Below are 25734 nucleotides of genomic sequence, written 5' to 3'. Positions count from 1 at the left end.
TAATCAATGATTATTGACATAAGAAAAAGAATAAAAACAGTAAACAAAGCTGCTCCAGGTGAGGTTTGAACTCACAACCTCGGCATTGCTCAATAGATACTGTCTTATAAGTACCGCGCGCTGACCAATTGCGCCACTGGAGCACTTAGCAGCATCAGTTGGTTATGCTAGATGTGTATTTTATTCAATACAATCAATACAGTCATAAGAATTGAAAAAGAAAATCATTTTTGGTGATGAATGATGAGCAACAAACAAACATGCATGCCAGATGGCACTTGAATAAGCTGTCCACGGTGATAGAAAAGGTTTAAAATAAACCAACAACAATGTTATCATAATAAATGTCATATTTAGCTTCTGTGGTCATTTTTTACAAGCTAAACACTGCAAGACTGTTTTACAGTTGAAGCAAGGATAAACTATCAACTCTAGTGATGAGACACTTGTTGTAATGACTTCCACCCCAGCTGGGACTTGGACCCACAACCCCTGGCTTAGGAGGACAGTGACTTATCCATTATGCCAGTGGTGCTTACTGATGTTCTTATTTAAGACTGTTAGGTTTTTAATAGTCAATTATTTATTTTTGAGGAAAAAGTGAAGCTGTTTACTGTGTTCTTTGCGTTACCAATTCCAGCAGGAAATGTGCTGGTACTATCCAGAGCTGTCAGTATGGATTATCATGCTATATTGCAGAAAATCAATTTGATGCAACTGCTTTACCAACAGTATGTTAATATTTTCCATTGCTGTTTTGTTGGCTGACTGAAGGAAGATATGCAGTGCATTTGAACCAAAGCAGATGTGTGCTGACAACTTAAATGCACAATCATGTTTGTGTTTTTTCTTTCTTTCTTCCATCCTCTGTAATATCATATTAAATATTAAGGTAGCAGTTTATAATCAATGATTATTGACATAAGAAAAAGAATAAAAACAGTAAACAAAGCTGCTCCAGGTGAGGTTTGAACTCAGAACCTCGGCATTGCTTAACAGATACTGTCTTATAAGTACCGCGCGCTGACCAATTGCGCCACTGGAGCACTTAGCAGCATCAGTTGGTTATGCTAGATGTGGATTTTATTCAATACAATCAGTACAGTCATAAGAATTGAAAAAGAAATTCATTTTTGGTGATGAATGATGAGCAACAAAGGAACATGCATGCCAGATGGCACTTGAATAAGCTGTCCACGGTGATAGAAAAGGTTTAAAATAAACCAACAACAATGTTATCATAATAAATGTCATATTTAGCTTCTGTGGTCATTTTTTACAAGCTAAACACTGCAAGACTGTTTTACAGTTGAAGCATGGATAAAATATCAACTCTAGTGATGAGACACTTGTTGTAATGACTTCCACCCCAGATGGGACTTGGACCCACAACCCGTGGCTTAGGAGGACAGTGACTTATCCATTATGCTTGTGGTGCTTACCGATGTTCTTATTTAAGACTGTTAGGTTTTTAATAGTCAATTATTTATTTTTGAGGAAAAAGTGAAGCTGTTTACTGTGTTCTTTGCGTTACCAATTCCAGCAGGAAATGTGCTGGTACTATCCAGAGCTGTCAGTATGGATTATCATGCTATATTGCAGAAAATCAATTTGATGCAACTGCTTTACCAACAGTATGTTAATCTTTTCCATTGCTGTTTTGATGGCTGACTGAAGGAAGATATGCAGTGCATTTGAACCAAAGCAGATGTGTGCTGACAACTTAAATGCACAATCATGTTTGTGTTTTTTCTTTCTTTCTTCCATCCTCTGTAATATCATATTAAATATTAAGGTAGCAGTTTATAATCAATGATTATTGACATAAGAAAAAGAATAAAAACAGTAAACAAAGCTGATCCAGGTGAGGTTTGAACTCACAACCTCGGCATTGCTCAACAGATACTGTCTTATAAGTACCACGCGCTGACCAATTGCGCCACTGGAGCACTTAGCAGCATCAGTTGGTTATGCTAGATGTGGATTTTATTCAATACAATCAGTACAGTCATAAGAATTGAAAAAGAAATTCATTTTTGGTGATGAATGATGAGCAACAAAGGAACATGCATGCCAGATGGCACTTGAATAAGCTGTCCACGGTGATAGAAAAGGTTTAAAATAAACCAACAACAATGTTATCATAATAAATGTCATATTTAGCTTCTGTGGTCATTTTTTACAAGCTAAACACTGCAAGACTGTTTTACAGTTGAAGCAAGGATAAAATATCAACTCTAGTGATGAGACACTTGCTGTAATGACTTCCACCCCAGATGGGATTTGGACCCACAACCCCTGGCTTAGGAGGACAGTGACTTATCCATTATGCCAGTGGTGCTTACCGATGTTCTTATTTAAGACTGTTAGGTTTTTAATAGTCAATTATTTATTTTTGAGGAAAAAGTGAAGCTGTTTACTGTGTTCTTTGCATTACCAATTCCAGCAGGAAATGTGCTGGTACTATCCAGAGCTGTCAGTATGGATTATCATGCTATATTGCAGAAAATCAATTTGATGCAACTGCTTTACCAACAGTATGTTAATATTTTCCATTGCTGTTTTGTTGGCTGACTGAAGGAAGATATGCAGTGCATTTGAACCAAAGCAGATGTGTGCTGACAACTTAAATGCACAATCATGTTTGTGTTTTTTCTTTCTTTCTTCCATCCTCTGTAATATCATATTAAATATTAAGGTAGCAGTTTATAATCAATGATTATTGACATAAGAAAAAGAATAAAAACAGTAAACAAAGCTGCTCCAGGTGAGGTTTGAACTCACAACCTCGGCATTGCTCAACAGATACTGTCTTATAAGTACCACGCGCTGACCAATTGCGCCACTGGAGCACTTAGCAGCATCAGTTGGTTATGCTAGATGTGGATTTTATTCAATACAATCAGTACAGTCATAAGAATTGAAAAAGAAATTCATTTTTGGTGATGAATGATGAGCAACAAAGGAACATGCATGCCAGATGGCACTTGAATAAGCTGTCCACGGTGATAGAAAAGGTTTAAAATAAACCAACAACAATGTTATCATAATAAATGTCATATTTAGCTTCTGTGGTCATTTTTTACAAGCTAAACACTGCAAGACTGTTTTACAGTTGAAGCAAGGATAAAATATCAACTCTAGTGATGAGACACTTGTTGTAATGACTTCCACCCCAGATGGGACTTGGACCCACAACCCGTGGATTAGGAGGACAGTGACTTATCCATTATGCCAGTGGTGCTTACCGATGTTCTTATTTAAGACTGTTAGGTTTTTAATAGTCAATTATTTATTTTTGAGGAAAAAGTGAAGCTGTTTACTGTGTTCTTTGCGTTACCAATTCCAGCAGGAAATGTGCTGGTACTATCCAGAGCTGTCAGTATGGATTATCATGCTATATTGCAGAAAATCAATTTGATGCAACTGCTTTACCAACAGTATGTTAATCTTTTCCATTGCTGTTTTGTTGGCTGACTGAAGGAAGATATGCAGTGCATTTGAACCAAAGCAGATGTGTGCTGACAACTTAAATGCACAATCATGTTTGTGTTTTTTCTTTCTTTCTTCCATCCTTTGTAATATCATATTAAATATTAAAGTAGCAGTTTATAATCAATGATTATTGACATAAGAAAAAGAATAAAAACAGTAAACAAATCTGCTCCAGGTGAGGGTTGAACTCACAACCTCGGCATTGTTCAACGGATACTGTCTTATAAGTACCGCGCGCTGACCAATTGCGCCACTGGAGCACTTAGCAGCATCAGTTGGTTATGCTAGATGTGTATTTTATTCAATACAATCAATACAGTCATAAGAATTGAAAAAGAAAATCATTTTTGGTGATGAATGATGAGCAACAAACAAACATGCATGCCAGATGGCACTTGAATAAGCTGTCCACGGTGATAGAAAAGGTTTAAAATAAACCAACAACAATGTTATCATAATAAATGTCATATTTAGCTTCTGTGGTCATTTTTTACAAGCTAAACACTGCAAGACTGTTTTACAGTTGAAGCAAGGATAAACTATCAACTCTAGTGATGAGACACTTGTTGTAATGACTTCCACCCCAGCTGGGACTTGGACCCACAACCCCTGGCTTAGGAGGACAGTGACTTATCCATTATGCCAGTGGTGCTTACTGATGTTCTTATTTAAGACTGTTAGGTTTTTAATAGTCAATTATTTATTTTTGAGGAAAAAGTGAAGCTGTTTACTGTGTTCTTTGCGTTACCAATTCCAGCAGGAAATGTGCTGGTACTATCCAGAGCTGTCAGTATGGATTATCATGCTATATTGCAGAAAATCAATTTGATGCAACTGCTTTACCAACAGTATGTTAATATTTTCCATTGCTGTTTTGTTGGCTGACTGAAGGAAGATATGCAGTGCATTTGAACCAAAGCAGATGTGTGCTGACAACTTAAATGCACAATCATGTTTGTGTTTTTTCTTTCTTTCTTCCATCCTCTGTAATATCATATTAAATATTAAGGTAGCAGTTTATAATCAATGATTATTGACATAAGAAAAAGAATAAAAACAGTAAACAAAGCTGCTCCAGGTGAGGTTTGTACTCAGAACCTCGGCATTGCTTAACAGATACTGTCTTATAAGTACCGCGCGCTGACCAATTGCGCCACTGGAGCACTTAGCAGCATCAGTTGGTTATGCTAGATGTGGATTTTATTCAATACAATCAGTACAGTCATAAGAATTGAAAAAGAAATTCATTTTTGGTGATGAATGATGAGCAACAAAGGAACATGCATGCCAGATGGCACTTGAATAAGCTGTCCACGGTGATAGAAAAGGTTTAAAATAAACCAACAACAATGTTATCATAATAAATGTCATATTTAGCTTCTGTGGTCATTTTTTACAAGCTAAACACTGCAAGACTGTTTTACAGTTGAAGCATGGATAAAATATCAACTCTAGTGATGAGACACTTGTTGTAATGACTTCCACCCCAGATGGGACTTGGACCCACAACCCGTGGCTTAGGAGGACAGTGACTTATCCATTATGCTTGTGGTGCTTACCGATGTTCTTATTTAAGACTGTTAGGTTTTTAATAGTCAATTATTTATTTTTGAGGAAAAAGTGAAGCTGTTTACTGTGTTCTTTGCGTTACCAATTCCAGCAGGAAATGTGCTGGTACTATCCAGAGCTGTCAGTATGGATTATCATGCTATATTGCAGAAAATCAATTTGATGCAACTGCTTTACCAACAGTATGTTAATCTTTTCCATTGCTGTTTTGATGGCTGACTGAAGGAAGATATGCAGTGCATTTGAACCAAAGCAGATGTGTGCTGACAACTTAAATGCACAATCATGTTTGTGTTTTTTCTTTCTTTCTTCCATCCTCTGTAATATCATATTAAATATTAAGGTAGCAGTTTATAATCAATGATTATTGACATAAGAAAAAGAATAAAAACAGTAAACAAAGCTGATCCAGGTGAGGTTTGAACTCACAACCTCGGCATTGCTCAACAGATACTGTCTTATAAGTACCACGCGCTGACCAATTGCGCCACTGGAGCACTTAGCAGCATCAGTTGGTTATGCTAGATGTGGATTTTATTCAATACAATCAGTACAGTCATAAGAATTGAAAAAGAAATTCATTTTTGGTGATGAATGATGAGCAACAAAGGAACATGCATGCCAGATGGCACTTGAATAAGCTGTCCACGGTGATAGAAAAGGTTTAAAATAAACCAACAACAATGTTATCATAATAAATGTCATATTTAGCTTCTGTGGTCATTTTTTACAAGCTAAACACTGCAAGACTGTTTTACAGTTGAAGCAAGGATAAAATATCAACTCTAGTGATGAGACACTTGTTGTAATGACTTCCACCCCAGATGGGACTTGGACCCACAACCCGTGGATTAGGAGGACAGTGACTTATCCATTATGCCAGTGGTGCTTACCGATGTTCTTATTTAAGACTGTTAGGTTTTTAATAGTCAATTATTTATTTTTGAGGAAAAAGTGAAGCTGTTTACTGTGTTCTTTGCGTTACCAATTCCAGCAGGAAATGTGCTGGTACTATCCAGAGCTGTCAGTATGGATTATCATGCTATATTGCAGAAAATCAATTTGATGCAACTGCTTTACCAACAGTATGTTAATCTTTTCCATTGCTGTTTTGTTGGCTGACTGAAGGAAGATATGCAGTGCATTTGAACCAAAGCAGATGTGTGCTGACAACTTAAATGCACAATCATGTTTGTGTTTTTTCTTTCTTTCTTCCATCCTTTGTAATATCATATTAAATATTAAAGTAGCAGTTTATAATCAATGATTATTGACATAAGAAAAAGAATAAAAACAGTAAACAAATCTGCTCCAGGTGAGGGTTGAACTCACAACCTCGGCATTGTTCAACAGATACTGTCTTATAAGTACCGCGCGCTGACCAATTGCGCCACTGGAGCACTTAGCAGCATCAGTTGGTTATGCTAGATGTGTATTTTATTCAATACAATCAATACAGTCATAAGAATTGAAAAAGAAAATCATTTTTGGTGATGAATGATGAGCAACAAACAAACATGCATGCCAGATGGCACTTGAATAAGCTGTCCACGGTGATAGAAAAGGTTTAAAATAAACCAACAACAATGTTATCATAATAAATGTCATATTTAGCTTCTGTGGTCATTTTTTACAAGCTAAACACTGCAAGACTGTTTTACAGTTGAAGCAAGGATAAACTATCAACTCTAGTGATGAGACACTTGTTGTAATGACTTCCACCCCAGCTGGGACTTGGACCCACAACCCCTGGCTTAGGAGGACAGTGACTTATCCATTATGCCAGTGGTGCTTACTGATGTTCTTATTTAAGACTGTTAGGTTTTTAATAGTCAATTATTTATTTTTGAGGAAAAAGTGAAGCTGTTTACTGTGTTCTTTGCGTTACCAATTCCAGCAGGAAATGTGCTGGTACTATCCGGAGCTGTCAGTATGGATTATCATGCTATATTGCAGAAAATCAATTTGATGCAACTGCTTTACCAACAGTATGTTAATATTTTCCATTGCTGTTTTGTTGGCTGACTGAAGGAAGATATGCAGTGCATTTGAACCAAAGCAGATGTGTGCTGACAACTTAAATGCACAATCATGTTTGTGTTTTTTCTTTCTTTCTTCCATCCTCTGTAATATCATATTAAATATTAAGGTAGCAGTTTATAATCAATGATTATTGACATAAGAAAAAGAATAAAAACAGTAAACAAAGCTGCTCCAGGTGAGGTTTGTACTCAGAACCTCGGCATTGCTTAACAGATACTGTCTTATAAGTACCGCGCGCTGACCAATTGCGCCACTGGAGCACTTAGCAGCATCAGTTGGTTATGCTAGATGTGGATTTTATTCAATACAATCAGTACAGTCATAAGAATTGAAAAAGAAATTCATTTTTGGTGATGAATGATGAGCAACAAAGGAACATGCATGCCAGATGGCACTTGAATAAGCTGTCCACGGTGATAGAAAAGGTTTAAAATAAACCAACAACAATGTTATCATAATAAATGTCATATTTAGCTTCTGTGGTCATTTTTTACAAGCTAAACACTGCAAGACTGTTTTACAGTTGAAGCATGGATAAAATATCAACTCTAGTGATGAGACACTTGTTGTAATGACTTCCACCCCAGATGGGACTTGGACCCACAACCCGTGGCTTAGGAGGACAGTGACTTATCCATTATGCTTGTGGTGCTTACCGATGTTCTTATTTAAGACTGTTAGGTTTTTAATAGTCAATTATTTATTTTTGAGGAAAAAGTGAAGCTGTTTACTGTGTTCTTTGCGTTGCCAATTCCAGCAGGAAATGTGCTGGTACTATCCAGAGCTGTCAGTATGGATTATCATGCTATATTGCAGAAAATCAATTTGATGCAACTGCTTTACCAACAGTATGTTAATCTTTTCCATTGCTGTTTTGATGGCTGACTGAAGGAAGATATGCAGTGCATTTGAACCAAAGCAGATGTGTGCTGACAACTTAAATGCACAATCATGTTTGTGTTTTTTCTTTCTTTCTTCCATCCTCTGTAATATCATATTAAATATTAAGGTAGCAGTTTATAATCAATGATTATTGACATAAGAAAAAGAATAAAAACAGTAAACAAAGCTGATCCAGGTGAGGTTTGAACTCACAACCTCGGCATTGCTCAACAGATACTGTCTTATAAGTACCACGCGCTGACCAATTGCGCCACTGGAGCACTTAGCAGCATCAGTTGGTTATGCTAGATGTGGATTTTATTCAATACAATCAGTACAGTCATAAGAATTGAAAAAGAAATTCATTTTTGGTGATGAATGATGAGCAACAAAGGAACATGCATGCCAGATGGCACTTGAATAAGCTGTCCACGGTGATAGAAAAGGTTTAAAATAAACCAACAACAATGTTATCATAATAAATGTCATATTTAGCTTCTGTGGTCATTTTTTACAAGCTAAACACTGCAAGACTGTTTTACAGTTGAAGCAAGGATAAAATATCAACTCTAGTGATGAGACACTTGCTGTAATGACTTCCACCCCAGATGGGATTTGGACCCACAACCCCTGGCTTAGGAGGACAGTGACTTATCCATTATGCCAGTGGTGCTTACCGATGTTCTTATTTAAGACTGTTAGGTTTTTAATAGTCAATTATTTATTTTTGAGGAAAAAGTGAAGCTGTTTACTGTGTTCTTTGCATTACCAATTCCAGCAGGAAATGTGCTGGTACTATCCAGAGCTGTCAGTATGGATTATCATGCTATATTGCAGAAAATCAATTTGATGCAACTGCTTTACCAACAGTATGTTAATATTTTCCATTGCTGTTTTGTTGGCTGACTGAAGGAAGATATGCAGTGCATTTGAACCAAAGCAGATGTGTGCTGACAACTTAAATGCACAATCATGTTTGTGTTTTTTCTTTCTTTCTTCCATCCTCTGTAATATCATATTAAATATTAAGGTAGCAGTTTATAATCAATGATTATTGACATAAGAAAAAGAATAAAAACAGTAAACAAAGCTGCTCCAGGTGAGGTTTGAACTCACAACCTCGGCATTGCTTAACAGATACTGTCTTATAAGTACCGCGCGCTGACCAATTGCGCCACTGGAGCACTTAGCAGCATCAGTTGGTTATGCTAGATGTGGATTTTATTCAATACAATCAATACAGTCATAAGAATTGAAAAAGAAAATCATTTTTGGTGATGAATGATGAGCAACAAACGAACATGCATGCCAGATTGCACTTGAATAAGCTGTCCACGGTGATAGAAAATTTTTAAAATAAATCAGCAACAATGTTATCATAATAAATGTCATATTTAGCTTCTGTGGTCATTTTTTACAAGCTAAACACAGCAAGACTATTTTACAGTTGAAGCAAGGATAAACTATCAACTCTAGTGATGAGACACTTGTTGTAATGACTTCCACCCCAGCTGGGACTTGGACCCACAACCCCTAGCTTAGGAGGACAGTGACTTATCCATTATGCCAGTGGTGCTTACTGATGTTCTTATTTAAGACTGTTAGGTTTTTAATAGTCAATTATTTATTTTTGAGGAAAAAGTGAAGCTGTTTACTGTGTTCTTTGCGTTACCAAGTCCAGCAGGAAATGTGCTGGTACTATCCAGAGCTGTCAGTATGGATTATCATGCTATATTGCAGAAAATCAATTTGATGCAACTGCTTTACCAACAGTATGTTAATCTTTTCCATTGCTGTTTTGTTGGCTGACTGAAGGAAGATATGCAGTGCATTTGAACCAAAGCAGATGTGTGCTGACAACTTAAATGCACAATCATGTTTGTGTTTTTTCTTTCTTTCTTCCATCCTCTGTAATATCATATTAAATATTAAGGTAGCAGTTTATAATCAATGATTATTGACATAAGAAAAAGAATAAAAACAGTAAACAAAGCTGATCCAGGTGAGGTTTGAACTCACAACCTCGGCATTGCTCAACAGATACTGTCTTATAAGTACCGCGCGCTGACCAATTGCGCCACTGGAGCACTTAGCAGCGTCAGTTGGTTATGCTAGATGTGTATTTTATTCAATACAATCAATACAGTCATAAGAATTGAAAAAGAAAATCATTTTTGGTGATGAATGATGAGCAACAAACAAACATGCATGCCAGATGGCACTTGAATAAGCTGTCCACGGTGATAGAAAAGGTTTAAAATAAACCAACAACAATGTTATCATAATAAATGTCATATTTAGCTTCTGTGGTCATTTTTTACAAGCTAAACACTGCAAGACTGTTTTACAGTTGAAGCAAGGATAAACTATCAACTCTAGTGATGAGACACTTGTTGTAATGACTTCCACCCCAGCTGGGACTTGGACCCACAACCCCTGGCTTAGGAGGACAGTGACTTATCCATTATGCCAGTGGTGCTTACTGATGTTCTTATTTAAGACTGTTAGGTTTTTAATAGTCAATTATTTATTTTTGAGGAAAAAGTGAAGCTGTTTACTGTGTTCTTTGCGTTACCAAGTCCAGCAGGAAATGTGCTGGTACTATCCAGAGCTGTCAGTATGGATTATCATGCTATATTGCAGAAAATCAATTTGGTGCAACTGCTTTACCAACAGTATGTTAATCTTTTCCATTGCTGTTTTGTTGGCTGACTGAAGGAAGATATGCAGTGCATTTGAACCAAAGCAGATGTGTGCTGACAACTTAAATGCACAATCATGTTTGTGTTTTTTCTTTCTTTCTTCCATCCTTTGTAATATCATATTAAATATTAAGGTAGCAGTTTATAATCAATGATTATTGACATAAGAAAAATAATAAAAACAGTAAACAAAGCTGCTCAAGGTGAGGTTTGAACTCACAACCTCGGCATTGCTCAACAGATACTGTCTTATAAGTACCGCGCGCTGACCAATTGCGCCACTGGAGCACTTAGCAGCATCAGCTGGTTATGCTAGATGTGGATTTTATTCAATACAATCAGTACAGTCATAAGAATTGAAAAAGAAAATAATTTTTGGTGATGAATGATGAGCAACAAACGAACGTGCATGCCAGATGGCACTTGAATAAGCTGTCCACGGTGATAGAAAAGGTTTAAAATAAACCAACAACAATGTCATCATAATAAATGCCATATTTAGCTTCTGTGGTCATTTTTTACAAGCTAAACACTGCAAGACTGTTTTACAGTTGAAGCAAGGATAAAATATCAACTCTAGTGATGAGACACTTGCTGTAATGACTTCCACCCCAGATGGGACTTGGACCCACAACCCCTGGCTTAGGAGGACAGTGACTTATCCATTATGCCAGTGGTGCTTACTGATGTTCTTATTTAAGACTGTTAGGTTTTTAATAGTCAATTATTTATTTTTGTTGAAAAAGTGAAGCTGTTTACTGTGTTCTTTGCGTTACCAATTCCAGCAGGAAATGTGCTGGTACTATCCAGAGCTGTCAGTATGGATTATCATGCTATATTGCAGAAAATCAATTTGATGCAACTGCTTTACCAACAGTATGTTAATCTTTTCCATTGCTGTTTTGATGGCTGACTGAAGGAAGATATGCAGTGCATTTGAACCAAAGCAGATGTGTGCTGACAACTTAAATGCACAATCATGTTTGTGTTTTTTCTTTCTTTCTTCCATCCTCTGTAATATCATATTAAATATTAAGGTAGCAGTTTATAATCAATGATTATTGACATAAGAAAAAGAATAAAAACAGTAAACAAAGCTGATCCAGGTGAGGTTTGAACTCACAACCTCGGCATTGCTCAACAGATACTGTCTTATAAGTACCACGTGCTGACCAATTGCGCCACTGGAGCACTTAGCAGCATCAGTTGGTTATGCTAGATGTGGATTTTATTCAATACAATCAGTACAGTCATAAGAATTGAAAAAGAAATTCATTTTTGGTGATGAATGATGAGCAACAAAGGAACATGCATGCCAGATGGCACTTGAATAAGCTGTCCACGGTGATAGAAAAGGTTTAAAATAAACCAACAACAATGTTATCATAATAAATGTCATATTTAGCTTCTGTGGTCATTTTTTACAAGCTAAACACTGCAAGACTGTTTTACAGTTGAAGCAAGGATAAAATATCAACTCTAGTGATGAGACACTTGCTGTAATGACTTCCACCCCAGATGGGATTTGGACCCACAACCCCTGGCTTAGGAGGACAGTGACTTATCCATTATGCCAGTGGTGCTTACCGATGTTCTTATTTAAGACTGTTAGGTTTTTAATAGTCAATTATTTATTTTTGAGGAAAAAGTGAAGCTGTTTACTGTGTTCTTTGCATTACCAATTCCAGCAGGAAATGTGCTGGTACTATCCAGAGCTGTCAGTATGGATTATCATGCTATATTGCAGAAAATCAATTTGATGCAACTGCTTTACCAACAGTATGTTAATATTTTCCATTGCTGTTTTGTTGGCTGACTGAAGGAAGATATGCAGTGCATTTGAACCAAAGCAGATGTGTGCTGACAACTTAAATGCACAATCATGTTTGTGTTTTTTCTTTCTTTCTTCCATCCTCTGTAATATCATATTAAATATTAAGGTAGCAGTTTATAATCAATGATTATTGACATAAGAAAAAGAATAAAAACAGTAAACAAAGCTGCTCCAGGTGAGGTTTGAACTCACAACCTCGGCATTGCTTAACAGATACTGTCTTATAAGTACCGCGCGCTGACCAATTGCGCCACTGGAGCACTTAGCAGCATCAGTTGGTTATGCTAGATGTGGATTTTATTCAATACAATCAATACAGTCATAAGAATTGAAAAAGAAAATCATTTTTGGTGATGAATGATGAGCAACAAACGAACATGCATGCCAGATGGCACTTGAATAAGCTGTCCACGGTGATAGAAAATTTTTAAAATAAACCAACAACAATGTTATCATAATAAATGTCATATTTAGCTTCTGTGGTCATTTTTTACAAGCTAAACACAGCAAGACTGTTTTACAGTTGAAGCAAGGATAAACTATCAACTCTAGTGATGAGACACTTGTTGTAATGACTTCCACCCCAGCTGGGACTTGGACCCACAACCCCTAGCTTAGGAGGACAGTGACTTATCCATTATGCCAGTGGTGCTTACTGGTGTTCTTATTTAAGACTGTTAGGTTTTTAATAGTCAATTATTTATTTTTGAGGAAAAAGTGAAGCTGTTTACTGTGTTCTTTGCGTTACCAAGTCCAGCAGGAAATGTGCTGGTACTATCCAGAGCTGTCAGTATGGATTATCATGCTATATTGCAGAAAATCAATTTGATGCAACTGCTTTACCAACAGTATGTTAATCTTTTCCATTGCTGTTTTGTTGGCTGACTGAAGGAAGATATGCAGTGCATTTGAACCAAAGCAGATGTGTGCTGACAACTTAAATGCACAATCATGTTTGTGTTTTTTCTTTCATCCTCTGTAATATCATATTAAATATTAAGGTAGCAGTTTATAATCAATGATTATTGACATAAGAAAAAGAATAAAAACAGTAAACAAAGCTGATCCAGGTGAGGTTTGAACTCACAACCTCGGCATTGCTCAACAGATACTGTCTTATAAGTACCACGCGCTGACCAATTGCGCCACTGGAGCACTTAGCAGCATCAGTTGGTTATGCCAGATGTGGATTTTATTCAATATAATCAGTACAGTCATAAGAATTGAAAAAGAAATTCATTTTTGGTGATGAATGATGAGCAACAAAGGAACATGCATGCCAGATGGCACTTGAATAAGCTGTCCACGGTGATAGAAAAGGTTTAAAATAAACCAACAACAATGTTATCATAATAAATGTCATATTTAGCTTCTGTGGTCATTTTTTACAAGCTAAACACTGCAAGACTGTTTTACAGTTGAAGCAAGGATAAAATATCAACTCTAGTGATGAGACACTTGCTGTAATGACTTCCACCCCAGATGGGATTTGGACCCACAACCCCTGGCTTAGGAGGACAGTGACTTATCCATTATGCCAGTGGTGCTTACCGATGTTCTTATTTAAGACTGTTAGGTTTTTAATAGTCAATTATTTATTTTTGAGGAAAAAGTGAAGCTGTTTACTGTGTTCTTTGCATTACCAATTCCAGCAGGAAATGTGCTGGTACTATCCAGAGCTGTCAGTATGGATTATCATGCTATATTGCAGAAAATCAATTTGATGCAACTGCTTTACCAACAGTATGTTAATATTTTCCATTGCTGTTTTGTTGGCTGACTGAAGGAAGATATGCAGTGCATTTGAACCAAAGCAGATGTGTGCTGACAACTTAAATGCACAATCATGTTTGTGTTTTTTCTTTCTTTCTTCCATCCTCTGTAATATCATATTAAATATTAAGGTAGCAGTTTATAATCAATGATTATTGACATAAGAAAAAGAATAAAAACAGTAAACAAAGCTGCTCCAGGTGAGGTTTGAACTCACAACCTCGGCATTGCTCAACAGATACTGTCTTATAAGTACCACGCGCTGACCAATTGCGCCACTGGAGCACTTAGCAGCATCAGTTGGTTATGCTAGATGTGGATTTTATTCAATACAATCAGTACAGTCATAAGAATTGAAAAAGAAAATCATATTTGGTGATGAATGATGAGCAACAAAGGAACATGCATGCCAGATGGCACTTGAATAAGCTGTCCACGGTGATAGAAAAGGTTTAAAATAAACCAACAACAATGTTATCATAATAAATGTCATATTTAGCTTCTGTGGTCATTTTTTACAAGCTAAACACTGCAAGACTGTTTAACAGTTGAAGCAAGGATAAAATATCAACTCTAGTGATGAGACACTTGCTGTAATGACTTCCACCCCAGATGGGATTTGGACCCACAACCCCTGGCTTAGGAGGACAGTGACTTATCCATTATGCCAGTGGTGCTTACCGATGTTCTTATTTAAACACTGTTAGGTTTTTAATAGTCAATTATTTATTTTTGAGGAAAAAGTGAAGCTGTTTACTGTGTTCTTTGCGTTACCAATTCCAGCAGGAAATGTGCTGGTACTATCCAGAGCTGTCAGTATGGATTATCATGCTATATTGCAGAAAATCAATTTGATGCAACTGCTTTACCAACAGTATGTTAATCTTTTCCATTGCTGTTTTGTTGGCTGACTGAAGGAAGATATGCAGTGCATTTGAACCAAAGCAGATGTGTGCTGACAACTTAAATGCACAATCATGTTTGTGTTTTTTCTTTCTTTCTTCCATCCTCTGTAATATCATATTAAATATTAAGGTAGCAGTTTATAATCAATGATTATTGACATAAGAAAAAGAATAAAAACAGTAAACAAAGCTGATCCAGGTGAGGTTTGAACTCACAACCTCAGCATTGCTCAACAGATACTGTCTTATAAGTACCACGCGCTGACCAATTGCGCCACTGGAGCACTTAGCAGCATCAGTTGGTTATGCTAGATGTGGATTTTATTCAATACAATCAGTACAGTCATAAGAATTGAAAAAGAAATTCATTTTTGGTGATGAATGATGAGCAACAAAGGAACATGCATGCCAGATGGCACTTGAATAAGCTGTCCACGGTGATAGAAAAGGTTTAAAATAAACCAACAACAATGTTATCATAATAAATGTCATATTTAGCTTCTGTGGTCATTTTTTACAAGCTAAACACTGCAAGACTGTTTTACAGTTGAAGCAAGGATAAAATATTAACTCTAGTGATGAGACACTTGCTGTAATGACTTCCACCCCAGATATGATTTGGACCCACAACCCCTGGCTTAGGAGGACAGTGACTTATCCATTATGCCAGTGGTGCTTACCGATGTTCTTATTTAAGACTGTTAGGTTTTTAATAGTCAATTATTTATTTTTGAGGAAAAAGTGAAGCTGTTTACTGTGTTCTTTGCGTTACCAATTCCAGCAGGAAATGTGCTGGTACTATCCAGAGCTGTCAGTATGGATTATCATGCTATATTGCAGAAAATCAATTTGATGCAACTGCTTTACCAACAGTATGTTAATATTTTCCATTGCTGTTTTGTTGGCTGACTGAAGGAAGATATGCAGTGCATTTGAACCAAAGCAGATGTGTGCTGACAACTTAAATGCACAATCATGTTTGTGTTTTTTCTTTCTTTCTTCCGTCCTCTGTAATATCATATTAAATATTAAGGTAGCAGTTTATAATCAATGATTATTGACATAAGAAAAAGAATAAAAACAGTAAACAAAGCTGCTCCAGGTGAGGTTTGAACTCAGAACCTCAGCATTGCTTAACAGATACTGTCTTATAAGTACCGCGCGCTGACCAATTGCGCCACTGGAGCACTTAGCAGCATCAGTTGGTTATGCTAGATGTGGATTTTATTCAATACAATCAATACAGTCATAAGAATTGAAAAAGAAAATCATTTTTGGTGATGAATGATGAGCAACAAAGGAACATGCATGCCAGATGGCACTTGAATAAGCTGTCCACGGTGATAGAAAAGGTTTAAAATAAACCAACAACAATGTTATCATAATAAATGTCATATTTAGCTTCTGTGGTCATTTTTTACAAGCTAAACACTGCAAGACTGTTTTACAGTTGAAGCAAGGATAAAATATCAACTCTAGTGATGAGACACTTGCTGTAATGACTTCCACCCCAGATGGGATTTGGACCCACAACCCCTGGCTTAGGAGGACAGTGACTTATCCATTATGCCAGTGGTGCTTACCGATGTTCTTATTTAAGACTGTTAGGTTTTTAATAGTCAATTATTTATTTTTGAGGAAAAAGTGAAGCTGTTTACTGTGTTCTTTGCATTACCAATTCCAGCAGGAAATGTGCTGGTACTATCCAGAGCTGTCAGTATGGATTATCATGCTATATTGCAGAAAATCAATTTGATGCAACTGCTTTACCAACAGTATGTTAATATTTTCCATTGCTGTTTTGTTGGCTGACTGAAGGAAGATATGCAGTGCATTTGAACCAAAGCAGATGTGTGCTGACAACTTAAATGCACAATCATGTTTGTGTTTTTTCTTTCTTTCTTCCATCCTCTGTAATATCATATTAAATATTAAGGTAGCAGTTTATAATCAATGATTATTGACATAAGAAAAAGAATAAAAACAGTAAACAAAGCTGCTCCAGGTGAGGTTTGAACTCACAACCTCGGCATTGCTCAACAGATACTGTCTTATAAGTACCACGCGCTGACCAATTGCGCCACTGGAGCACTTAGCAGCATCAGTTGGTTATGCTAGATGTGGATTTTATTCAATACAATCAGTACAGTCATAAGAATTGAAAAAGAAAATCATATTTGGTGATGAATGATGAGCAACAAAGGAACATGCATGCCAGATGGCACTTGAATAAGCTGTCCACGGTGATAGAAAAGGTTTAAAATAAACCAACAACAATGTTATCATAATAAATGTCATATTTAGCTTCTGTGGTCATTTTTTACAAGCTAAACACTGCAAGACTGTTTAACAGTTGAAGCAAGGATAAAATATCAACTCTAGTGATGAGACACTTGCTGTAATGACTTCCACCCCAGATGGGATTTGGACCCACAACCCCTGGCTTAGGAGGACAGTGACTTATCCATTATGCCAGTGATGCTTACCGATGTTCTTATTTAAACACTGTTAGGTTTTTAATAGTCAATTATTTATTTTTGAGGAAAAAGTGAAGCTGTTTACTGTGTTCTTTGCGTTATCAATTCCAGCAGGAAATGTGCTGGTACTATCCAGAGCTGTCAGTATGGATTATCATGCTATATTGCAGAAAATCAATTTGATGCAACTGCTTTACCAACAGTATGTTAATCTTTTCCATTGCTGTTTTGTTGGCTGACTGAAGGAAGATATGCAGTGCATTTGAACCAAAGCAGATGTGTGCTGACAACTTAAATGCACAATCATGTTTGTGTTTTTTCTTTCTTTCTTCCATCCTCTGTAATATCATATTAAATATTAAGGTAGCAGTTTATAATCAATGATTATTGACATAAGAAAAATAATAAAAACAGTAAACAAAGCTAATCCAGGTGAGGTTTGAACTCACAACCACGGCATTGCTCAACACATACTGTCTTATAAGTACCGCGCGCTGACCAATTGCGCCACTGGAGCACTTAGCAGCATCAGCTGGTTATGCTAGATGTGGATTTTATTCAATACAATCAGTACAGTCATAAGAATTGAAAAAGAAAATCATTTTTGGTGATGAATGATGAGCAACAAACGAACGTGCATGCCAGATGGCACTTGAATAAGCTGTCCACGGTGATAGAAAAGGTTTAAAATAAACCAACAACAATGTCATCATAATAAATGCCATATTTAGCTTCTGTGGTCATTTTTTACAAGCTAAACACTGCAAGACTGTTTTACAGTTGAAGCAAGGATAAAATATCAACTCTAGTGATGAGATACTTGCTGTAATGACTTCCACCCCAGATGGGACTTGGACCCACAACCCCTGGCTTAGGAGGACAGTGACTTATCCATTATGCCAGTGGTGCTTACTGATGTTCTTATTTAAGACTGTTAGGTTTTTAATAGTCAATTATTTATTTTTGAGGAAAAAGTGAAGCTGTTTACTGTGTTCTTTGCGTTACCAAGTCCAGCAGGAAATGTGCTGGTACTATCCAGAGCTGTCAGTATGGATTATCATGCTATATTGCAGAAAATCAATTTGGTGCAACTGCTTTACCAACAGTATGTTAATCTTTTCCATTGCTGTTTTGTTGGCTGACTGAAGGAAGATATGCAGTGCATTTGAACCAAAGCAGATGTGTGCTGACAACTTAAATGCACAATCATGTTTGTGTTTTTTCTTTCTTTCTTCCATCCTCTGTAATATCATATTAAATATTAAGGTAGCAGTTTATAATCAATGATTATTGACATAAGAAAAAGAATAAAAACAGTAAACAAAGCTGATCCAGGTGAGGTTTGAACTCACAACCTCGGCATTGCTCAACAGATACTGTCTTATAAGTACCACGCGCTGACCAATTGCGCCACTGGAGCACTTAGCAGCATCAGTTGGTTATGCTAGATGTGGATTTTATTCAATACAATCAGTACAGTCATAAGAATTGAAAAAGAAATTCATTTTTTGTGATGAATGATGAGCAACAAAGGAACATGCATGCCAGATGGCACTTGAATAAGCTGTCCACGGTGATAGAAAAGGTTTAAAATAAACCAACAACAATGTTATCATAATAAATGTCATATTTAGCTTCTGTGGTCATTTTTTACAAGCTAAACACTGCAAGACTGTTTTACAGTTGAAGCAAGGATAAAATATCAACTCTAGTGATGAGACACTTGCTGTAATGACTTCCACCCCAGATGGGATTTGGACCCACAACCCCTGGCTTAGGAGGACAGTGACTTATCCATTATGCCAGTGGTGCTTACCGATGTTCTTATTTAAGACTGTTAGGTTTTTAATAGTCAATTATTTATTTTTGAGGAAAAAGTGAAGCTGTTTACTGTGTTCTTTGCATTACCAATTCCAGCAGGAAATGTGCTGGTACTATCCAGAGCTGTCAGTATGGATTATCATGCTATATTGCAGAAAATCAATTTGATGCAACTGCTTTACCAACAGTATGTTAATATTTTCCATTGCTGTTTTGTTGGCTGACTGAAGGAAGATATGCAGTGCATTTGAACCAAAGCAGATGTGTGCTGACAACTTAAATGCCCAATCATGTTTGTGTTTTTTTTTTCTTCCATCTTTTGTAATATCATATTAAATATTAAGGTAGCAGTTTATAATCAATGACTAATGACATAAGAAAAGGAAAAAAAACAGTATACAAAGCTGATCCAGGAGAAGCTTGAACTCACAACCTCGGCATTGCTCAACGGATACTGTCTTATAAGTACCGCGCGCTGACCAATTGCGCCACTGGAGCACTTAGCAGCATCAGTTGGTTATGCTAGATGTGGATTTTATTCAATACAATCAGTACAGTCATAAGAATTGAAAAAGAAAATCATTTTTGGTGATGAATGATGAGCAACAAACGAACGTGCATGCCAGATGGCACTTGAATAAGCTGTCCACGGTGATAGAAAAGGTTTAAAATAAACCAACAACAATGTTATCATAATAAATGTCATATTTAGCTTCTGTGGTCATTTTTTACAAGCTAAACACTGCAAGACTGTTTTACAGTTGAAGCAAGGATAAAATATCAACTCTAGTGATGATACACTTGCTGTAATGACTTCCAACTCAGAATGGACTAAAACCCACAACCACTGGCTTAGGAGTACAGTGCCTTATCCATTATGCCAGTGGTGCTTACTGATGTCCTTATTTAAGACTGATAGGTTTTTAATAGTCAATTATTTATTTTTGAAAAAAAGTGAAGCTGTTTACTGTGTTCATTGCATTACCAAGTCCAGCATAAAATGTGCTGGTACTATGCAGAGCTGTCAGTATGGATTATCATGCTATATTGCAGAAAATCAATTTGATGCAACTGCTTTACCAACAGTATGTTTATCTTTTCCATTGCTGTTTTGTTGGCTGACTGAAGGAAGATATGCAGTGCATTTGAACCAAAGCAGATGTGTGCTGACAACTTAAATGCACAATCATGTTTGTGTTTTTTCTTTCTTTCTTCCATCCTCTGTAATATCATATTAAATATTAAGGTAGCAGTTTATAATCAATGATTATTGACATAAGAAAAAGAATAAAAACAGTAAACAAAGCTGCTCCAGGTGAGGTTTGAACTCACAACCTCGGCATTGCTCAACGGATACTGTCTCATAAGTATCTCGCGCTGACCAATTGCGCCACTGGAGCACTTAGCAGCATCAGTTGGTTATGCTAGATGTGGATTTTATTCAATACAATCAGTACAGTCATAAGAATTGAAAAAGAAATTCATTTTTGGTGATGAATGATGAGCAACAAAGGAACATGCATGCCAGATGGCACTTGAATAAGCTGTCCACGGTGATAGAAAAGGTTTAAAATAAACCAACAACAATGTTATCATAATAAATGTCATATTTAGCTTCTGTGGTCATTTTTTACAAGCTAAACACTGCAAGACTGTTTTACAGTTGAAGCATGGATAAAATATCAACTCTAGTGATGAGACACTTGTTTTAATGACTTCCACCCCAGATGGGACTTGGACCCACAACCCGTGGCTTAGGAGGACAGTGACTTATCCATTATGCTTGTGGTGCTTACCGATGTTCTTATTTAAGACTGTTAGGTTTTTAATAGTCAATTATTTATTTTTGAGGAAAAAGTGAAGCTGTTTACTGTGTTCTTTGCGTTACCAATTCCAGCTGGAAATGTGCTGGTACTATCCAGAGCTGTCAGTATGGATTATCATGCTATATTGCAGAAAATCAATTTGATGCAACTGCTTTACCAACAGTATGTTAATCTTTTCCATTGCTGTTTTGTTGGCTGACTGAAGGAAGATATGCAGTGCATTTGAACCAAAGCAGATGTGTGCTGACAACTTAAATGCACAATCATGTTTGTGTTTTTTCTTTCTTTCTTCCATCCTTTGTAATATCACATTAAATATTAAGGTAGCAGTTTATAATCAATGATTATTGACATAAGAAAAAGAATAAAAACAGTAAACAAAGCTGCTCAAGGTGAGGTTTGAACTCACAACCTCTGCATTGCTCAACGTATACTGTCTTATAAGTACCGTGCGCTGACCAATTGCGCCACTGGAGCACTTAGCAGCAGTAGTTGGTTATGCTAGATGTGGATTTTATTCAATACAATCAGTACAGTCGTAAGAATTGAAAAAGAAAATCATTTTTGGTGATGAATGATGAGCAACAAACGAACGTGCATGCCAGATGGCACTTGAATAAGCTGTCCACGGTGATAGAAAAGGTTTAAAATAAACCAACAACAATGTCATCATAATAAATGCCATATTTAGCTTCTGTGGTCATTTTTTACCAGCAAAACACTGCAAGACTGTTTTACAGTTGAAGCAAGGATAAAATATCAACTCTAGTGATGAGACACTTGCTGTAATGACTTCCACCCCAGATGGGACTTGGACCCACAACCCCTGGCTTAGGAGGACAGTGACTTATCCATTATGCCAGTGGTGCTTACTGATGTTCTTATTTAAGACTGTTAGGTTTTTAATAGTCAATTATTTATTTTTGAGGAAAAAGTGAAGCTGTTTACTGTGTTCTTTGCGTTACCAATTCCAGCAGGAAATGTGCTGGTACTATCCAGAGCTGTCAGTATGGATTATCATGCTATATTGCAGAAAATCAATTTGATGCAACTGCTTTACCAACAGTATGTTAATCTTTTCCATTGCTGTTTTGTTGGCTGACTGAAGGAAGATATGCAGTGCATTTGAACCAAAGCAGATGTGTGCTGACAACTTAAATGCACAATCATGTTTGTGTTTTTTCTTTCTTTCTTCCATCCTCTGTAATATCATATTAAATATTAAGGTAGCAGTTTATAATCAATGATTATTGACATAAGAAAAAGAATAAAAACAGTAAACAAAGCTGATCCGGGTGAGGTTTGAACTCACAACCTCGGCATTGCTCAACAGATACTGTCTTATAAGTACCACGCGCTGACCAATTGCGCCACTGGAGCACTTAGCAGCATCAGTTGGTTATGCTAGATGTGGATTTTATTCAATACAATCAGTACAGTCATAAGAATTGAAAAAGAAATTCATTTTTGGTGATGAATGATGAGCAACAAAGGAACATGCATGCCAGATGGCACTTGAATAAGCTGTCCACGGTGATAGAAAAGGTTTAAAATAAACCAACAACAATGTTATCATAATAAATGTCATATTTAGCTTCTGTGGTCATTTTTTACAAGCTAAACACTGCAAGACTGTTTTACAGTTGAAGCAAGGATAAAATATCAACTCTAGTGATGAGACACTTGTTGTAATGACTTCCACCCCAGATGGGACTTGGACCCACAACCCGTGGATTAGGAGGACAGTGACTTATCCATTATGCCAGTGGTGCTTACCGATGTTCTTATTTAAGACTGTTAGGTTTTTAATAGTCAATTATTTATTTTTGAGGAAAAAGTGAAGCTGTTTACTGTGTTCTTTGCGTTACCAATTCCAGCAGGAAATGTGCTGGTACTATCCAGAGCTGTCAGTATGGATTATCATGCTATATTGCAGAAAATCAATTTGATGCAACTGCTTTACCAACAGTATGTTAATCTTTTCCATTGCTGTTTTGTTGGCTGACTGAAGGAAGATATGCAGTGCATTTGAACCAAAGCAGATGTGTGCTGACAACTTAAATGCACAATCATGTTTGTGTTTTTTCTTTCTTTCTTCCATCCTCTTTAATATCATATTAAATATTAAAGTAGCTGTTTATAATCAATGATTATTGACATAAGAAAAAGAATAAAAACAGTAAACAAAGCTGCTCCAGGTGAGGTTTGAACTCACAACCTCGGCATTGTTCAACGGATACTGTCTTATAAGTACCACGCGCTGACCAATTGCGCCACTGGAGCACTTAGCAGCATAAGTTGGTTATGCTAGATGTGGATTTTATTCAATACAATCAGTACAGTCATAAGAATTGAAAAAGAAATTCATTTTTGGTGATGAATGATGAGCAACAAACGAACGTGCATGCCAGATGGCACTTGAATAAGCTGTCCACGGTGATAGAAAAGGTTTAAAATAAACCAACAACAATGTCATCATAATAAATGCCATATTTAGCTTCTGTGGTCATTTTTTACAAGCTAAACACTGCAAGACTGTTTTACAGTTGAAGCAAGGATAAAATATCAACTCTAGTGATGAGATACTTGCTGTAATGACTTCCACCCCAGATGGGACTTGGACCCACAACCCCTGGCTTAGGAGGACAGTGACTTATCCATTATGCCAGTGGTGCTTACTGATGTTCTTATTTAAGACTGTTAGGTTTTTAATAGTCAATTATTTATTTTTGAGGAAAAAGTGAAGCTGTTTACTGTGTTCTTTGCGTTACCAAGTCCAGCAGGAAATGTGCTGGTACTATCCAGAGCTGTCAGTATGGATTATCATGCTATATTGCAGAAAATCAATTTGGTGCAACTGCTTTACCAACAGTATGTTAATCTTTTCCATTGCTGTTTTGTTGGCTGACTGAAGGAAGATATGCAGTGCATTTGAACCAAAGCAGATGTGTGCTGACAACTTAAATGCACAATCATGTTTGTGTTTTTTCTTTCTTTCTTCCATCCTCTGTAATATCATATTAAATATTAAGGTAGCAGTTTATAATCAATGATTATTGACATAAGAAAAAGAATAAAAACAGTAAACAAAGCTGATCCAGGTGAGGTTTGAACTCACAACCTCGGCATTGCTCAACAGATACTGTCTTATAAGTACCACGCGCTGACCAATTGCGCCACTGGAGCACTTAGCAGCATCAGTTGGTTATGCTAGATGTGGATTTTATTCAATACAATCAGTACAGTCATAAGAATTGAAAAAGAAATTCATTTTTTGTGATGAATGATGAGCAACAAAGGAACATGCATGCCAGATGGCACTTGAATAAGCTGTCCACGGTGATAGAAAAGGTTTAAAATAAACCAACAACAATGTTATCATAATAAATGTCATATTTAGCTTCTGTGGTCATTTTTTACAAGCTAAACACTGCAAGACTGTTTTACAGTTGAAGCAAGGATAAAATATCAACTCTAGTGATGAGACACTTGCTGTAATGACTTCCACCCCAGATGGGATTTGGACCCACAACCCCTGGCTTAGGAGGACAGTGACTTATCCATTATGCCAGTGGTGCTTACCGATGTTCTTATTTAAGACTGTTAGGTTTTTAATAGTCAATTATTTATTTTTGAGGAAAAAGTGAAGCTGTTTACTGTGTTCTTTGCATTACCAATTCCAGCAGGAAATGTGCTGGTACTATCCAGAGCTGTCAGTATGGATTATCATGCTATATTGCAGAAAATCAATTTGATGCAACTGCTTTACCAACAGTATGTTAATATTTTCCATTGCTGTTTTGTTGGCTGACTGAAGGAAGATATGCAGTGCATTTGAACCAAAGCAGATGTGTGCTGACAACTTAAATGCCCAATCATGTTTGTGTTTTTTTTTTCTTCCATCTTTTGTAATATCATATTAAATATTAAGGTAGCAGTTTATAATCAATGACTAATGACATAAGAAAAGGAAAAAAAACAGTATACAAAGCTGATCCAGGAGAAGCTTGAACTCACAACCTCGGCATTGCTCAACGGATACTGTCTTATAAGTACCGCGCGCTGACCAATTGCGCCACTGGAGCACTTAGCAGCATCAGTTGGTTATGCTAGATGTGGATTTTATTCAATACAATCAGTACAGTCATAAGAATTGAAAAAGAAAATCATTTTTGGTGATGAATGATGAGCAACAAACGAACGTGCATGCCAGATGGCACTTGAATAAGCTGTCCACGGTGATAGAAAAGGTTTAAAATAAACCAACAACAATGTTATCATAATAAATGTCATATTTAGCTTCTGTGGTCATTTTTTACAAGCTAAACACTGCAAGACTGTTTTACAGTTGAAGCAAGGATAAAATATCAACTCTAGTGATGATACACTTGCTGTAATGACTTCCAA

The 25734-nt window shown here is 36.5% G+C and overlaps 11 non-coding genes across 11 annotated transcripts; all 11 read right to left on the bottom strand.

Moving 5' to 3' along the window:
• Window positions 1–50: 50 nt before the first annotated feature.
• On the bottom strand, window positions 51–143 carry TRNAI-UAU (transfer RNA isoleucine (anticodon UAU)). The gene is given in 2 exon segments: window positions 51–86; window positions 106–143. It is a non-coding gene; the product is annotated as a tRNA-Ile (tRNA).
• Window positions 144–953: 810 nt separating this feature from the next.
• On the bottom strand, window positions 954–1046 carry TRNAI-UAU (transfer RNA isoleucine (anticodon UAU)). The gene is given in 2 exon segments: window positions 954–989; window positions 1009–1046. It is a non-coding gene; the product is annotated as a tRNA-Ile (tRNA).
• A 1713-nt stretch (window positions 1047–2759) lies between these two features.
• Window positions 2760–2852, bottom strand: TRNAI-UAU (transfer RNA isoleucine (anticodon UAU)). The gene is given in 2 exon segments: window positions 2760–2795; window positions 2815–2852. It is a non-coding gene; the product is annotated as a tRNA-Ile (tRNA).
• Window positions 2853–3662: 810 nt separating this feature from the next.
• TRNAI-UAU (transfer RNA isoleucine (anticodon UAU)) lies at window positions 3663–3755 on the bottom strand. Its single transcript is given in 2 exon segments — window positions 3663–3698; window positions 3718–3755. It is a non-coding gene; the product is annotated as a tRNA-Ile (tRNA).
• A 2616-nt stretch (window positions 3756–6371) lies between these two features.
• TRNAI-UAU (transfer RNA isoleucine (anticodon UAU)) lies at window positions 6372–6464 on the bottom strand. Its single transcript is given in 2 exon segments — window positions 6372–6407; window positions 6427–6464. It is a non-coding gene; the product is annotated as a tRNA-Ile (tRNA).
• A 2616-nt stretch (window positions 6465–9080) lies between these two features.
• TRNAI-UAU (transfer RNA isoleucine (anticodon UAU)) lies at window positions 9081–9173 on the bottom strand. The gene is given in 2 exon segments: window positions 9081–9116; window positions 9136–9173. It is a non-coding gene; the product is annotated as a tRNA-Ile (tRNA).
• Window positions 9174–10886: 1713 nt separating this feature from the next.
• TRNAI-UAU (transfer RNA isoleucine (anticodon UAU)) lies at window positions 10887–10979 on the bottom strand. The gene is given in 2 exon segments: window positions 10887–10922; window positions 10942–10979. It is a non-coding gene; the product is annotated as a tRNA-Ile (tRNA).
• A 1713-nt stretch (window positions 10980–12692) lies between these two features.
• Window positions 12693–12785, bottom strand: TRNAI-UAU (transfer RNA isoleucine (anticodon UAU)). Its single transcript is given in 2 exon segments — window positions 12693–12728; window positions 12748–12785. It is a non-coding gene; the product is annotated as a tRNA-Ile (tRNA).
• Window positions 12786–14490: 1705 nt separating this feature from the next.
• TRNAI-UAU (transfer RNA isoleucine (anticodon UAU)) lies at window positions 14491–14583 on the bottom strand. Its single transcript is given in 2 exon segments — window positions 14491–14526; window positions 14546–14583. It is a non-coding gene; the product is annotated as a tRNA-Ile (tRNA).
• Window positions 14584–17200: 2617 nt separating this feature from the next.
• On the bottom strand, window positions 17201–17293 carry TRNAI-UAU (transfer RNA isoleucine (anticodon UAU)). The gene is given in 2 exon segments: window positions 17201–17236; window positions 17256–17293. It is a non-coding gene; the product is annotated as a tRNA-Ile (tRNA).
• Window positions 17294–23517: 6224 nt separating this feature from the next.
• On the bottom strand, window positions 23518–23610 carry TRNAI-UAU (transfer RNA isoleucine (anticodon UAU)). The gene is given in 2 exon segments: window positions 23518–23553; window positions 23573–23610. It is a non-coding gene; the product is annotated as a tRNA-Ile (tRNA).
• Between the last annotated feature and the right edge of the window lie 2124 nt (window positions 23611–25734).

The sequence above is a fragment of the Pseudophryne corroboree genome, chromosome 11 (assembly GCF_028390025.1).
Source record: "Pseudophryne corroboree isolate aPseCor3 chromosome 11, aPseCor3.hap2, whole genome shotgun sequence".
Classification (NCBI taxonomy): domain Eukaryota; kingdom Metazoa; phylum Chordata; class Amphibia; order Anura; family Myobatrachidae; genus Pseudophryne; species Pseudophryne corroboree.
This window is presented reverse-complemented; position numbering and strand designations above follow the sequence as displayed.